Raw genomic sequence first — 15,476 nt, forward strand, 5'->3', positions numbered from 1 at the left:
CAAATGTTCTTGGAGTTTCATTCTTCTCAATATTAGTCATATTTGTTATGATCCTCATAGTCGAATGCCTTGAATCATCATTAAAACAGAAGTAAATATTATTCTTGTATTCTGTCCTTTCATCCAAGATCCATTTGACATCAACAATGAATCCCAGAATATTTAATTGTGCTTTGCTGAGGGATGATAGAAGGAGAGTTATTGCCTTTGAGCTGTGGTGCTGGAGAAGAGTACTGAATATACCATGACTGCTTAGAGAACAAACAGGTTCATCGTGGAATGGGTAAAAACAGGCTGCTCCTTGGAGGCAAGGATTCTGAAGCTTTGTCTGACATACTTTGGACATGTTGCAAGGAGGGACCAGTTGTTGGAGAAGAACGGACATCAAGCTTGGGAGGTAGAGGGAGAGCACAGCAAGGAAGACCCTCGATGCAATGGATTGACTCAGAGACTAGGGTAATAGAGGTAGGTGTGTCAAAGACAATAAAGTTGGCTCGTTGGTTGCTATGAATTGTTATCAACTTGACGGCACATAACAATAGGTGAAACCCATGCATAGACCAAGAAGCAGGTGTCTGAAAAGAACACTACAAGATTTAAAATCAGAAAAGGTGTCTATATGCTGAGTAAATAATTTGAGAAACAGGGATATATGAAAAAGAATGTGGTTCAAAGTTGAAGAAAGACTCATCAACAGCCAGTATTATGAAGATGACACAACCTTGTTTGCAGAATATGAAGACGTGAAACAACTGCTGTAGAAGATCCATGACTATAACCTTCAAAATAGATTACACTTCAAAATAAAGAAAAAAATTCTCACCAATGGACCATTAGAAGGAGAAAAGATTGAAGTTGTCAACAGTTTCATTTTACTTGGATACATAATCAATATACATGGTAGCTATTGTTAAGTGTCAACTCAAATATGACTCATAGAAATCCTGGGTGCTGTACGATGCTCATACCTTGCCATGCTTATCATTTCTGGCATACTTGAGGCAAATGCAACAGTCATTGTGTCAGTCCATCTCATTGAGGGTTTTCCCCCATTTCACTTACCCTCCACCTTTCCAAGGAGGATGTCCCTTGGCAAGGAATAGCTTTTCCTAACAACACGCACCAAATATGTGAGAAGAAACTTTATCATCCTTTCTTCCAAGAAGCACTCAGGCTATACTTTCTCCAAGACATTTATTTATTCTTTTAGCAGTCTATTAATATTCAGTAATCTCTCCAATACTACAACTCAAAAATGTCAATTCTTCAATCATTTTTAATCATTGTCCAGCTCTCAGATGCATGTTGTTGTTGTTGTTGTTGTTGTTGTTGTTAAGTGCCATCGAGTAGCAGGCGACTCATAGCGACCCTATGAAGGAGAGCTCTCGACGCTTGGGTGCCTTTCATCCTTTCTCCAGGTTCATAGGGTTTCCGGAGGCAAGCTATTATGGAAGTGAATGCTACTCCTCCTTCCAAGCTTGTTTTAGTCTGGGAGCTCCACCCTACTCTGTCTGCATTGGGCATTGGGTAGCCAACCATTAATGCATTTGACACATCAGTGTCACAGTGTTCAACCTCACAGCAACCAAAAGTGACCACTATCTGGCAACTTGTACACCAGGGCTATATGACCTAGAGGAAGGTCTGAACAAAAACAATGAAAGACAGGCCCGAGGGCCACGGATAAAAAAATCACCCACCTTTGGCTTGGTAGCACTCAGATACACAGCAAGTGTTTTAAGATCACGGCCTGAATTAGGTGCATTTTCATTCTCAAAATGAAATCAACGAAACCTCAAAATGAAATGGCTTCTAGTAATTTGGAGAGGTCCCTGCTGGCAGATTTTCCCACTGCAATACATCTTCTGATCTCCTTACTGTTGGTACCAAGGGTGTTGATTGTAGATCCAAGTAATATGAAGTTGTTGACAATTTCAATCTTTTCTTCATCAATCATGAAAGTGTCTATCAATCCAGTCGTGAGAATTTTTGTTTTCCTGATGTTGAGATGTATAATCCATATTGTGTTTGATCTTTTATAGCAAGTGTTTCAAGTCCTCCTCACTTTCAGCAAGCAAGGTTGTGGCATCTGCATGCAGGTTGTTAATGACTCTTCCTCCAATCCTGATGCCACATTATTCTTCACAGAGTCCATCTTCTCAAATTATTTGCATTGTATACAAACTGAATAGGTATGAAAAGAGGGTAAAACTCTGACTCACACCTTTCTTCATTTTAAACAGTACAGTGTTTCTTGTACTGCTCACACAACAGCCTCTTGATACATGAGCACATTTAAGTGTTCTGTCACCAAGTCTTTACTTGCAGACAACCATTCTTTCTTCCTTATTTCCAACTTATGTTTCCAGTAACCATTTATCATTAACACATCTTGATTTCATCTTTTGTCAATTTTGGACTGCAAAATTTGGTAAAAATCTTCAACATCCTCCTCTTTGTCTTTAATTACTGGTGTATATATTTGAATAATAGTCCTATTAACTGGTCCTCCTTATATATATGTGGATAGCATCCTATCCATCACTACAGTGTCCTTCAGAACAGAAATTGCCTGTTTAACTATGAATGCAAAACCATTTTTACTGGGGTTTCTTTGTGTGTGTGGGGGGGGAGGAGGGTCTTATTCCTGACATAGTATTTCATGGGATTGACTGGTTCAAAGTGGCTAATGCCTGTTTATCTCATCTCATATCACTAATGCCTAAAATGTCAATACTAATGTGTTCTATTTCATTTTTTTACAACTCTAGTTTTCCTACACTCATATTTCATACATTCCTCTTTCCAATTATTAAAAGATATTTGCAGCTGTGTGTTCTCATTTCTATTGACTTCCGATCTCATCTCCACCTATAATACCGTATCTATCTTTGTTTCTCTGTTGTTCATAGAGTTTTCAGAGTTCTGCTATTTAGAAGTGGATGGCCAATACTGATTCCTTATCTGTCTTAATCTGGGAGTTCTGCAAAATCCTATTTACTATGAGTGAACATTCTGATGTTCAACACACTGGTGACTACCAACAAGTTATCTCTGTAAAGCAAACTGACAGGCAAGTGTTGTACTAATAAAAGCATATGGTAGCAACAGAAAAAATAAAAGTTAAGACACGTTCCATTGGAAAAATCTGCTGTCAAGGACCTTTCTAAAGTGCCAAAGAACAAAGATGACAATTTAGAGACTAAAGTGACTCTTATATAATCCATGGGCTTTAAAATTACTTCCTATGAATTTGAAAGTTGGACAATACATAGAGATGACAGGAGAAGAGTTAATGCCTTTGAGTTGTGGTATTGGCAAAGAGTAAGGAATATACTATGGACTGGGAAAAGAAAAGCAAATATGTCTTGAGAAGTGCAATCAGAGGGCTCATTAGAGGCAAAGATTGTGAAGTTTTATCTCACTTACTTTGGCATATTTTCAGGAGGAATCTGTTTTGGAGAGATAATTCATGCTGGGAATGGTAGAGTGTTGGAGAAAGAGAGGGTGACCCTCAAGGAGATGGACTGGCAGTGTGAATACCATAATGGACTGGAATATGACAGCGATCATGAGAACAACACAGGATAGGGCACGGTTCAGATTTGTCATTCTTAGTTTCTCTATGAGTCACAGTCAACTCAATGGCACTTAAAAATAACAAATGATGCCACTTGGAACTGTGTTGGCCTAACATAAGGAGTTATGATGCCAACTGAAAGGAAAGTTGTTTGAATACACCAGATGCTTTTAGGGAGAAAGATGAACAAATTCCTAAAATGTACATAACAACAAAAACAACAATAATGTTAAGCAAGGAATCCTGGTGATGCAGTGCTTGAACACTCTACTACTAACCAAGCGTTTGATATTTTTATCCACCCGTAGTTCAATAGAAGAAAGGCCTTGGAAATGCTATAGGGCAATTCTACACTGTCATATAAGGTCCCTATAAGTTGAAATTTACTTGATAAATAACAGCAACGTTTTTTCTAGAATGAATGGTATAAATATTATTTATAAAAATGTAATTAATAGATAAAATGAAAACACTTGAGTAAGTGTTAAAATTTAAAAAAAAAATAATACAAAGAAAAGAGGTACATAGCTGAGTCTGACAGTCTGAAAGTCACTTCAAGGGAGTTTGAATGATGTCTTATAAGATGCCTAGGAATTACCTTGAGACAGACGGTGGGGTGAAGTTGTTCCAGGATGAGAGCAGCAAATACAAAGCCACAAAAGTCACAGAAAACATGACTGGTTTAGAGAAACCAATGTATTGGGGTGAGATGGGTAGGGGTGAAACCACAGGGTTGCACAGTTTGGTGGGTTGTGGGAGGGGGTGAAGGAAATCTAAAAGATCTGGCAGGGACCTGAGAATATTGGGTAGCAATGGACAAGATCTAATGGGGATTGATTTTATAGGCTGTAATATATGGGAGCGATTGTATAAAAAAATATGAGTGAAGACTAGTGTGAAACACAACGTATATGAACTTTGTGAGCAAGTCCTAAGCTAGCATATGGCATGAATAGGCTTGTAAGCATAGCCAAAATTCACAACCAGTAGAAGATATAATCATCAAATGAGGGTTTTCTAAAAATTAAATTTCCATGTATTTTCAACATGGTGGAAAAGAAAGCTCACAAAATGGAAAAAAAATGTTTGGCAATAATAAGGGATTTATAATAAAAATTTGCAAGGTTCTACAGAAAAAAGAATCAATGCCTTTGAGACGCAGTGTTGGAGAAGAACACTGAGTATACCATGGCCTGCCTAAACAACAGGCAGGTATGTCTTAGAGAAAGTGCAATCAGAGTGCTCCTTAAAGGCATGGATGGTTAAGGTTCATCTCACATGCTTTGGGGATGTTGTTAAAAGCGGCTAGTCTTTGGAAAGGAATGTAATGCTTGAAAAGGTGGAAGGTCAGTGCAAGAAAGGAAGAACCTCAATGAGATCTATTAACACAGTGTCTGAACAATGGGCTCAAGTGTTTCAGAGGTGATGGGCATGTGACTAGATAGGACAGGGTTCAGATCTGCTGTTCACTGGTTTGCTATGAGTCATACTCAAATTGATGCCACATAACAACAACACAGTGCCTCCACCAGAAAAAAATGATGGATAGCTCAATTACAAGACTGATAAAACACATGAAAAAGACTCTACATCATTGGGAAAGTCTGCTGCAAAGGAGTGGTGAAGGATTGCTACTGATATAATGACGTCAGTATAAAGACAGAACTGCAACTGATTCTTTTCAGTCATTTGCTATGCATCTGAGAGCTAGATAATAAAAAAGGATGACAGAATTAAGGTCTTTGAGTTGTGGTGTTGGAGAAGAGTACTGAATATTCTATGGACTGCCAAAAGAACACACTTAAAGAGTTTCTCTTAAAGAGTAGTGCAGCCAGAGTGCTCCTTGCAGGCAAGGATGACAAAGCTCCATCTCACATACTTTGGACATGTTGTTAGGAAGGGCTATTGTTTTGAAAGCTACATCATACTTGGAAAGGTGGAGGTCAGTGAAAAAGAATAAATCCTTCCAGTAGATGAATTGACACAGTGATCTCGCCTATGGACTCAAGTATGTCAGAGAAGATGAGGATGGCATAGAATAGGACAAGCTTTGCATAGCAGTTTCATTCTGATGCCAGGAGGAAGAATCAACTTCATACAAACTGATTTAGTAGTTAAAAACAGTGTATCCTGGTGACCAGTAGGATATAGGAAAAAGTCATAAAGCAAACCTAAAACTTGGATCTAACTTGACTGACAGGTTGCTTGTAGTATTCCCATTGAATGATGTGAAAACCTGTGGGCACGGAGCTCTCTTACTGAAAACAATATTGTATTTGAGAAAGTTATACTCTGTGGTCACAAACCATAGTCTTGACCTAAATTTTCATCTCCACCCAGAAACAGCTACATGGTTTTGAGTGCAAAATTAACACATTGGCCTTCTTGTTTAAAGTTATTGAGTATTTCAGAAGAGTATAGGACCAAGCTTCTTAATGTTAAGTCTATTTTACAGCACAGGACACAGGACCATCAATCTGCTCTGCCTCCAATCCCCAACCTGGAATCTTTCAAGGGGAGATTCTCACCCAAAACTTACTGCCATTAGGTTGGAACGAACTCATAGCTTACTTTCTCAGTGTGTTTCTGAAGTAGTAAATTGCATGAAAGGGATTGCTCATCTTTCTGCCTTAGAGTCACTGGTGGAAATAAAACCTCCAGAAATAGCTCTCTATGGAGCTCTCTAAGCAGAGCTCTCTAAACGGAGGTTAACTACTGTAATTCCAGAAGCACTTTATGCTGTATTCATACGAATTAACCTCATGTGTCATTTCTTTTGACAAGCTGATTTCAAGAGTATTTTACCAAATGTACCAGCTTTACCATGCAAAGGGACTCTATTATTGGGGTCATAAATTATTATTATACCTCCACACCCAATTTGTGTGAGTCTCAAAATCTGGCATACAGCATAAACAATTGTAGTTCAATGGCAACTTCTGGTTTTGTTTTGATCTTTTGTTTTAAAGCTGTTCTTTCTTCTTCTACCTCATGTTTAAGTTTAGGGCAGAATGGCAATCTGTGTTCTAATCTATTTGAGAATCTTTTCGGAAGGTGAGTTTCTATTTGTGCATTAAGTGTGAAAATGAATTTGGAAAGCAGTTTTGAAATTGAATATGTGCTCCGAAACCCTAGACAGTAAGTGGTTATGTTCCAAGGCTAGGGTTTCCTTAGAAATTTGTGAATGAGGTGGAAGACTAAACACATTAAAGATTATTCTGTGGTCAGGGCTTCAAAAGAGATTTTCACTGCTCAGAAATAAATAATCCATGGTCTTTTCTCCAGTTTTGCCACCATTATTTGTGTCTTTAATTAACTCATTAATGGATGCCTGATGAGACAGTTACTAAGCATTCAGACATTTAACAAGACATCAACACTTGGGACTACTCCTCATGATAAAGTCAGCTTCTATGAAGATTACAGTGTTGGAACCTCAACTGAGCATCTTGACTCTGTCTTATAGGTTGTCCTGAGCTGGCATCAACTCCACAACAATAGATTTGTATGTTTCTTTATATTTGTTTTTGGGGTTTTTTTGTTTGTTCTTTGTATCTTAGCTCTTGGTCTCATGCAGTATTTATCCTCTTTGGTGACATATGAAGCCTGGATACTTAGTTCTAAAATTCAATTATTATTATTTTTAAAATTTATTAGACCTTTGCTTTCATTGTGCAAAGTTCTTGAGAATTTACCACCTAAGGACACTGTTGGTGTTGTTATTGTTGTCAAGTACAACTCATCAAGACCTTATGAACAACAGATATAAACCTTGTCCTATCTTATGCTATCTTCATCATCTCCGATATAATTGAGACTATAGATGAAGTCATGGTGCCAATGCATCTGTAGAGAGTCTTCTTCACTGTACCTCTACCTTTTCAAGTATGATGTCCCTTTCCAAGAAATAACTCTTCCTAACAACATATCCAAAATATGTGAGATGAAGCTTCATCACCCTTGCTTATAAGAGGCACTCTGGATATTTCAAGACATAGGTTTGTCATTTTTGCAGTCCATGGAATAGTCAGTACTCCAACACTGCAACTCAAAGACCTCAATTCTTCTTTTGCCATCTTTTTCCAATTTCCAGCTCTCAGATGCATAACAAGTGATAGAAAAGACCATGGCCTGATTCAGGTACACTTTACTCTTTAAACTAATGTCATTGCTACTTAGTATCTTAGAGAAGTCCTTCAAAAGCAGACTTTGTCAATGCAACATATCTTGATTTCTTCTCTACCATGGGTGATGTAAGGATATTAGATACTTTATATCTAATACTTTATATTATATATTACTTATATATAATACTTTGTATTATATTTCATAATAAAGAGCAATTATAAATAAACATGAATTTCATGTTAGTGTATTAACATTGTTTTTATAAGCTTATAGCTCATTTACATCAATTATTTCCCTATATTCCAAGAATTATTTTTTCTTTCTTGTTCAAAGACAGGAGACACTGCTTAAATTCCTAGAGAGTTCACTTACATAGGATCCCTGGACAAAATTCAGAGCACCAAGTTTTCACAAGTATTTGAGACATACTCAGACTAAAAAGACTGAGGAAGAAAGACCCTCAAGGAGATGGAAGACAGACACTCAAGTGACTACGGCAATGGGCTCAAGTATGTCAGAAATAATGATGGCACAGAATAAGACCATGTTCCAATCTGTTGTTCATAGGATCATTATAAGTTATACTCAGCTTGATGGAACCTAACAATAACAACAACAGAATATGATATTTATTTGAAATGAAAATTACATTGAGTACTCTGTAATTTTATTTATTAATTCAGGAATATATGCATGTATACTAAAAAGGAAAACAGCTAAATGTCTTCTGAAGTCCGCCTAGCCTGAAAATCCTAAATGCAGACCTGTTTTTTTTATTTCCTCTCATTTCCTTTTTATCACTATCATGCACTGCAGGGTAGAACTGAGGAAAGATAAATATTGATTAGAAAAATTTGTCTATTGAACATAACTGTACAGCCAAACGCTCTATGCTTGATCAGCCTAGAGGTTTCAAATTTAGTCCATACTACTGGCCCACATAACTTGCTCAGTTGCACAATCAACACTCTGCACCAAAATCAGCAAATCAAAAGATGAATTGCACTGGGTAAAATCTGTTGCCAGGGACCTCTCAAGCATACTGGAGAGCAATGATGTCAGTCTAGAGACTACAGTGTTTCTGGTCCAGGCCATGATCTTCACAATTATTTGCTATGATCAGATAGCTTAACAATGACTAAAGATGACAGTAGAATTGATGCCTTCGAGTTATGATACTGGAGAAGAAAGTTGAACATACCATAAACTACCAAGACAACAAATAGGTCTCTCTTGGAGAAAGTAAAACTAAATTTCTCCTTGGAGGCTAGGATTTTGAAGCTCTGTCTCACATACTTTGGGCACGTGGGCAGAAGGAACCAGTCCTCAGAGAAGGACATCATACTTGGAAGGGTGGAGGGACAGAACAGAAGAGGAAGACCTAGGATGAAATGGTTTAATACAGTAACTGGGGCAATGGGGATAGGTGTGTCAGAGTCAGTGAGCCTGGCTCAGGGCAGGGCAAGCTTCGGAGTTGTTGTACATAGGGTCACTGTGAGTTGCAGGTGACTTGAGGGCACATAACAACAGAAATTAGAATGTGCCCATCATGAAAGACATTCCTGATAATACATTAAGGCTAAGGAAAAACAGCAACAAAAATAGATAAATAAGCATACTCTATCATAAAAAGAGAAGTACTTTGCTAGTACGTAATAGAGGACTTGAGCCCAACCCCTACTTTCTGATAGAACATGAAAGAATCCTGAAGGATCTGAGACCGTTCCACAGCAAAGATCAATGCATACATTTGTTTTCCACATTGCTAGGAATGAATGGAATTGTTTCCAATGTTTGTGTTGTGTGGTGTCATGAATGAACTAGAAACTCTCAGCATCATTTTCCGAACATTAAAAACAAAATTATTCTCCCATATAATCATTGCAGCGCTTGAATTCTTTTGAAAAATCTATAAAATTGCAATATATTCTACTTATTATTGAACAATACCTGGCTGGCAGTAAAGTGACAGGGGTTTAATGAAGAAATCTCAGAAAAAAACCTTTTATCAAATTAGTATATAGAACTTAATATCAGGATTTAATAAGCATTGTTGTTGTTGTTATGTGCCATTGAGTCATTTGTGACTCATAGCGACCCTATGTACAAGAGCTCTAAACGCTGTTCTATCCTGTGCCAACCTAGCCATCTCAAATGTACTTATTCCCACATCTCCAGTCACAGAATCGATCCATTTCATTGAAGATCTTCCTCTCCTGTGCCACCCCTCCACTCTGCCAAACATGATGTCCCTCTCCAAGGACCAGTCCCTCCTTGCAACATGCCCAAAGGATGTCAGACAAAGTTTCAGAATCCTTGACTCCAATTAGCATTCTGGTTTCACCTTCTCCAGAAGAAACCTGTTTATTCTCCTAGCAGTCCATGGTATATTCAACACTCTTCTTCAGCAAACACAGCTCAAAGACATAAATTCTCTTTCTATCAACCCTATTCACTGTCCAAACTCTCTGATGCATAGCACGTAATTACAAAGACTATAGCCGAGATCAGGGGCACCTTAGTCTCCAGCCTGACATCGTTGCTTTTCAGTACTCTTGAGAGGTCCCTCACAGCTGACTTTCCCAATGCAATTCGCCTCTTGATTTCCTGGCTGCTGGTACCAAGAGTGTTGATTGTGGAGCCAAGCAAACTAAAACTGTTAGGTATCTCAATCTCTTCATCATCCATACTGATGCTGCCAATTGGCCCAGTGGTGAGAATCTTTGTTTTCCTGATGTTGAGCTTCAATCCGTATTGGAGGCTGCAGTCCTTGACTTTCTGCAGCAAGCACTTCAGGTCCTCCTCAGTTTCAACAAGTGGGGTTGTGTCATCTGCATAACGCAGGTTGTTGATGATTCTTCCACCAATCCTGATGCCACATTCCTCTTCATACATTCCAGCATCTTGGATGATCTGTTCTGCATACAGATTGAAAAGATATGGAGACAGAATACCTCCCTGATGGACCCCCTTCTTGATTTTGAACCATGTAGTGTCTCCTTGCTCTGTTCTGACGACTGCCTCTTGGTCCAAGTATAGGTTTCGCATTAGCACAATCAAATGTTCTGGGATTTCCATTCTTCTGAGAGTCAGCCACAGCTTGTTGTGATAAAAATTATAATAAGCATAGATAGCTAATAACATATTTCTTTAGATCTATTATATGTCAACGTGACATATCTCTTTCAGTATAACAACTGTTATAACCCAGTATCAAAATTTCTAGCTAACAAAATGTTAAATAATAGTAAACAATTTTAATGATATTGTGCAAATAATTTTTAGTATTTCTATAATTGTATAAATAGCCTTAACATATTTATTTAGATATTAATAATACTTTAAGGAAATTAAGAGATTTTAAATAATTAAGTAAAACACATATTTTTTAAATCTTTACCTAATTAAAAAAATTTGGTTAATATTTTATTATATTTGAGTGCATGAAAGCATTTTGAATACTTGATATTCCAAAAGTAGAAAAGCAAACCCAGTAACATTATTTAAGTTCCAAACGATGATTCTGCATCACGTTTCAAAGGTTATAAATCTTACTGTAGGAAATGGCCTCGTCTTTCTCACCTAGTGGATTCTAACTGCTAAGATTTCAACTACCAGCGCAGCAGTTAACCTACTAGGGCTCCTTTCAAAAGACAGGTAAGTGCTTCTTTGTTTTGTTTGCTTGTCTTTAAAATAGATAATGTTTTCAGAGACTTATAGTTTGGTATCAGAGAAGTTTAGATACCATAAACTTGGGAGTTCTGGGAGCTAGAGGTAAATAACTGTGCTTCCAAACCAAAGAATGTGGTTCGAATCCACTAGCCACTCTGCAGGACAAAGGTGGGCAATCTCCTCCAATGTGATTTACAGTGTCTGAGAATCCCCTGGGGAGTTAAGGGTGAGTGAGTTTGCATTTTTTATCAATATTGAAAATATTGTTTTCAATAGTTCTCTATCATTCCAGGTAGAGTATTATTTTTTTTTTAAATCCCCTTAAATTAGAACCCAAACCTAGTGGCTTTAACCACTGCACCACCAAGAATTAATAGTTTGGTAAAGGCACGTGTCATTCATTCTCTCTTTTCTTTCTTTAAATTAACATATTTTTTTATATTCTCAATTTTTTAAAAGTTATTTTGTTCTGTGTTAGACAACATTTACATTTAAAGAGGTAACTAACACATTCAGAAAATACTAAAGAAAAATTAAATATGATTATTCAACTTAGACTTCTTTAAAAATGGAAAGGAATTCTTGGAGTGCTAAGAAGAATACGAATTGGACTGAGAACAATATGAAGTTAGCTAGAAGAAGTTAATGACGTGCATAGTTGTGCTTCCAAGCCAAAGGCGACATTTCTCTAGCATTTAAAATCTCCGGAGTTTTTAGTGCTGATAACTCATCCTAAATAACATAAAAGTTAAAAGTCTTGCTTAACGTAGAAGAAAACAATTACTGTTGCATTGAATCTGATTCCTCTTCTTATAGCAATCCATGGCAAATGACTTTTTAGCCACATAGAAATACCTTGATAGGCTTTTTTTAATCAAGATGTTTTTTGTTGGTAGTTGGCTTTTTGCTCCCTCCTCCCCTTCTCTCTTTAGTTAACTGAGGATGTAATTGCAGTTGAAGGTGATACTTTAGAAATTAGCTGCCAGGGAGCGAGGGGCTCAGGTACTGCTCTGGAAACAGGGGCAGATGCAGGGACTGGGGCTAACAAAGAGTGTGATGTGAAGCAGAGAGGCCAGAGCCCCATAGAGGGGCCTCCTAGGCTGTGCCCTGCATCCTCACTCTACCAGCTCAGCCCACTATGCCAACCCACGCAGGCTACCAGCCCCAAAGAGGCTTGAGAACGAAGTGAGAACTGAGACGGAACAAAGCTGAGTGCATGGAGTAGAGTAATATCAGCGCGCTACAGCGTACATGCAGCAGCCACCTCAGCACACAGAGCTGCGGCGGATGCAGCAGCACAGACCATCTCCAAGATCATGATGATGGCTACAACAATGGCGGCATACCAATCAGGTACAGCTTTCCGAGAAGAGCTCTGCTATCTTGTCAGGACATTCCTCCTTGAACATGTTTGCTGATGAAGTTGCTGCCTTTGTGACACGGTTCTCAATCAGTGAAGTGGCCAGTGTGGTCTGCGTGTTGGAGCCACAGTTGTTGAGCATCTCGTGCAGGGTCTTCACCACAGCCTTGGCACTGTTGGCATCGTCATCCAGCACAGCCTGCTGCAGAGACTGGTCATAGAACTGCTTCACGTCGTTGGCGATCTTTGCCTTGTTAATGAAGACCCAGGTGGCAACAACCACCTTACAGGCAACAAGATAACCAGACAGATGAATAAAGTCCCCAGCAGGCTTCTCAATGCTCTACAGAGGTCCCCGACTGCAGATTTTCCCAGTGCATAATCAATGAAACACAGATAAAACCAGGATTAAGGAAAATGTTTTATGAATTTAAATTTATAGTCATATCTCATTTTCTTGTGTGTAAGAGACATGGAATAGGAATGAGGTGCCAATACAAAAAAATGTACATTTTTATTTGTAATTTTAATAAAAGTTTATAGAGAGGATAGGGTTTTCATTCATTCATCGATACATTTTCCTCCGTCTCCCAATTCACTCATGTCTTGTTGCAGATCTTCAGTTGTCATACACATAATATTTAAATATCCATCCTCTTTAGATAGTCCCTCTCCTTTCTCATTCCAGAGTTGTTGTTGTTATGTGCTGTCGAGTTGTCTGCGATTCATAGCGACCCCATGTAGAAGAGCCTTAAACGCTACTCTATCCTGTGTCAATCTTATTGTCTCTGACACACCCACCCCCATTACACTAGTCGCTAAATCAATCCATCTCATCAAAAGTCTTCCTCTATTGTGTAGTCCTCTACCCTCCCAAGCATGACATCCCTCTCCAAGGACTGGACCCTCCTTGCAACATGTCCAAAGTATGTCAGACAAAGCTTCAGAATACCTGACTCCAAGGAACAACCTGTTTCACCCTCTCTAGGATAAACCTTTTTGTCCATGGTATATTAAATACTCTTCCCCAGCACCACATCTTGAAAGCATCAATTCTCCTTATCTATCCATTCTTTCCTTTCTCTCCCCTCCCCTGTATTAATCCTCTTTTTTTAACAGTGAACCTATGCATTATCTGTTGTTTTGTGATTGAGATATTTCACTCAGCATAATGTCTTCCAGGCTCATCCATTTTATATAGTATTCTATAAGTTCATTGTTTTTCAGTGCTACATAATATTTCATTGTATGGATGCACCACAGTTTTTCCAACCAGTCATTTTTTTAACATGCACTGGGGCTTCTTGCATCTCTTCACTGTTGTGAATAATTCTGTATTATTACTGCAGATGTATCTGTTTGCATCATGGCTTTCGTTTCTTTAGGGTATATTCCCTATAGTGAGATAGCTGGTTCAAATGGCGTTATTATTTGCACATTTTTGAGAAAGCTCCAAACTGCCTTCCATAGTGGTTGTACCATTTTACATTCCACCAGCAGTGTGTAAGAGTTCCAATCTCTCCACATCCTCACAAGCACTTACCGTTCATTGCCCTGCTGAACTTTGCTAATGTTGCTAGTATTATATCTCTTTGTTTCTATTTACATCTCTCAAATAGCTAGGATGCTTTGGTGGCCTAGAGGCAAGAAGAAGCTGTGCTGCAATCTCCAAGGCACACAGTTTGAGACTACAAGGTGCCCTGCAGGAAAAGTATGGGAAATCTCCTCCCATGATTGTGGTTGTTGTTAAGTGCTGATGAGTTGAGCACGATTCATAGTGACCCTGTAAACAAAAGACTTGAACTAGGTACCGTAACTATCATTGTTTCTCTATGTTTATAGAGTTTCCAGAGGCATGTGATTTAGTAAGTGGATGCTACTCCTGTGATGCTATTCTTGCTTCCAAATCTGAATCAATCTGGGAGCTCCAACAAACACTGACCATGATGGGTAACCATGACGGCATTTGACACACCAGTGACACAGCGTTCAGCATCACAGCAACCCCAAGATACGTTAGTACCGCAAACTGGCAAACCAGTGTTGTACCAATTTGAAGAATGTTCATCCCAAACACAATTAACACCAGGCTCAAAGGTCTGCAACCCTTAGGCCCTCCTGCCTATTAAATACAAAGCGCACATACCAGGTCCTGGTTGACTCTAAACGAAGAGGCTTCCAGCACACAGCTCATAGTTAACTAACTCTAGCAAATCAAATCAGCTCACACCTGATTGAATTAAAAACCAAAAACAAACCAACAGTCCACACCCAATCCTCACAAAGACAAGAGAAACCATCTTGCAGAATTCAACTGCTTCACACATGAGCCTCCAAATTGGAGAGTTAGTTGGGCCCAACCACCTTTTAAATACAAGGACCACCCACCAGGTCCTGATTGACTCTAAAAAAAGCCAAACTTAATGCCTCTGAGATGATTCCAAGTCTTTGCAACACCCAATTGGGTCTTCATATCTATAAATATTAATAGAATTAGACTGTCCACAGGGATACTTAAACAGTTCAAATAATAATAATAATAATAAAGATAATGTGTCTTGTTGTTGTTGTTGTTATGGGCTGTCGAGTCGTTTTCGACTCATAGCGACCCTATGCACAACAGCCCTAAACCCTGCTCTATCCTGCACCAACTGCACTGCCTCCGACACACCCATCCCGATTACCCCAGTCACCGAATCAATCCATCTCATAGAGGGTCTTCCCCTCCTGCGCTGT

The 15,476-nt window shown here is 38.6% G+C and overlaps 1 pseudogene; it reads right to left on the reverse strand.

Moving 5' to 3' along the window:
* Nucleotides 1-12,620: 12,620 nt before the first annotated feature.
* On the reverse strand, nt 12,621-14,290 carry LOC102863121 (annotated as a pseudogene).
* Between the last annotated feature and the right edge of the window lie 1,186 nt (nt 14,291-15,476).

The sequence above is a fragment of the Elephantulus edwardii genome, unplaced genomic scaffold (assembly GCF_000299155.1).
Source record: "Elephantulus edwardii isolate Elephantulus edwardi_28Jun2011 unplaced genomic scaffold, EleEdw1.0 scaffold00110, whole genome shotgun sequence".
Lineage (NCBI taxonomy): Eukaryota > Metazoa > Chordata > Mammalia > Macroscelidea > Macroscelididae > Elephantulus > Elephantulus edwardii.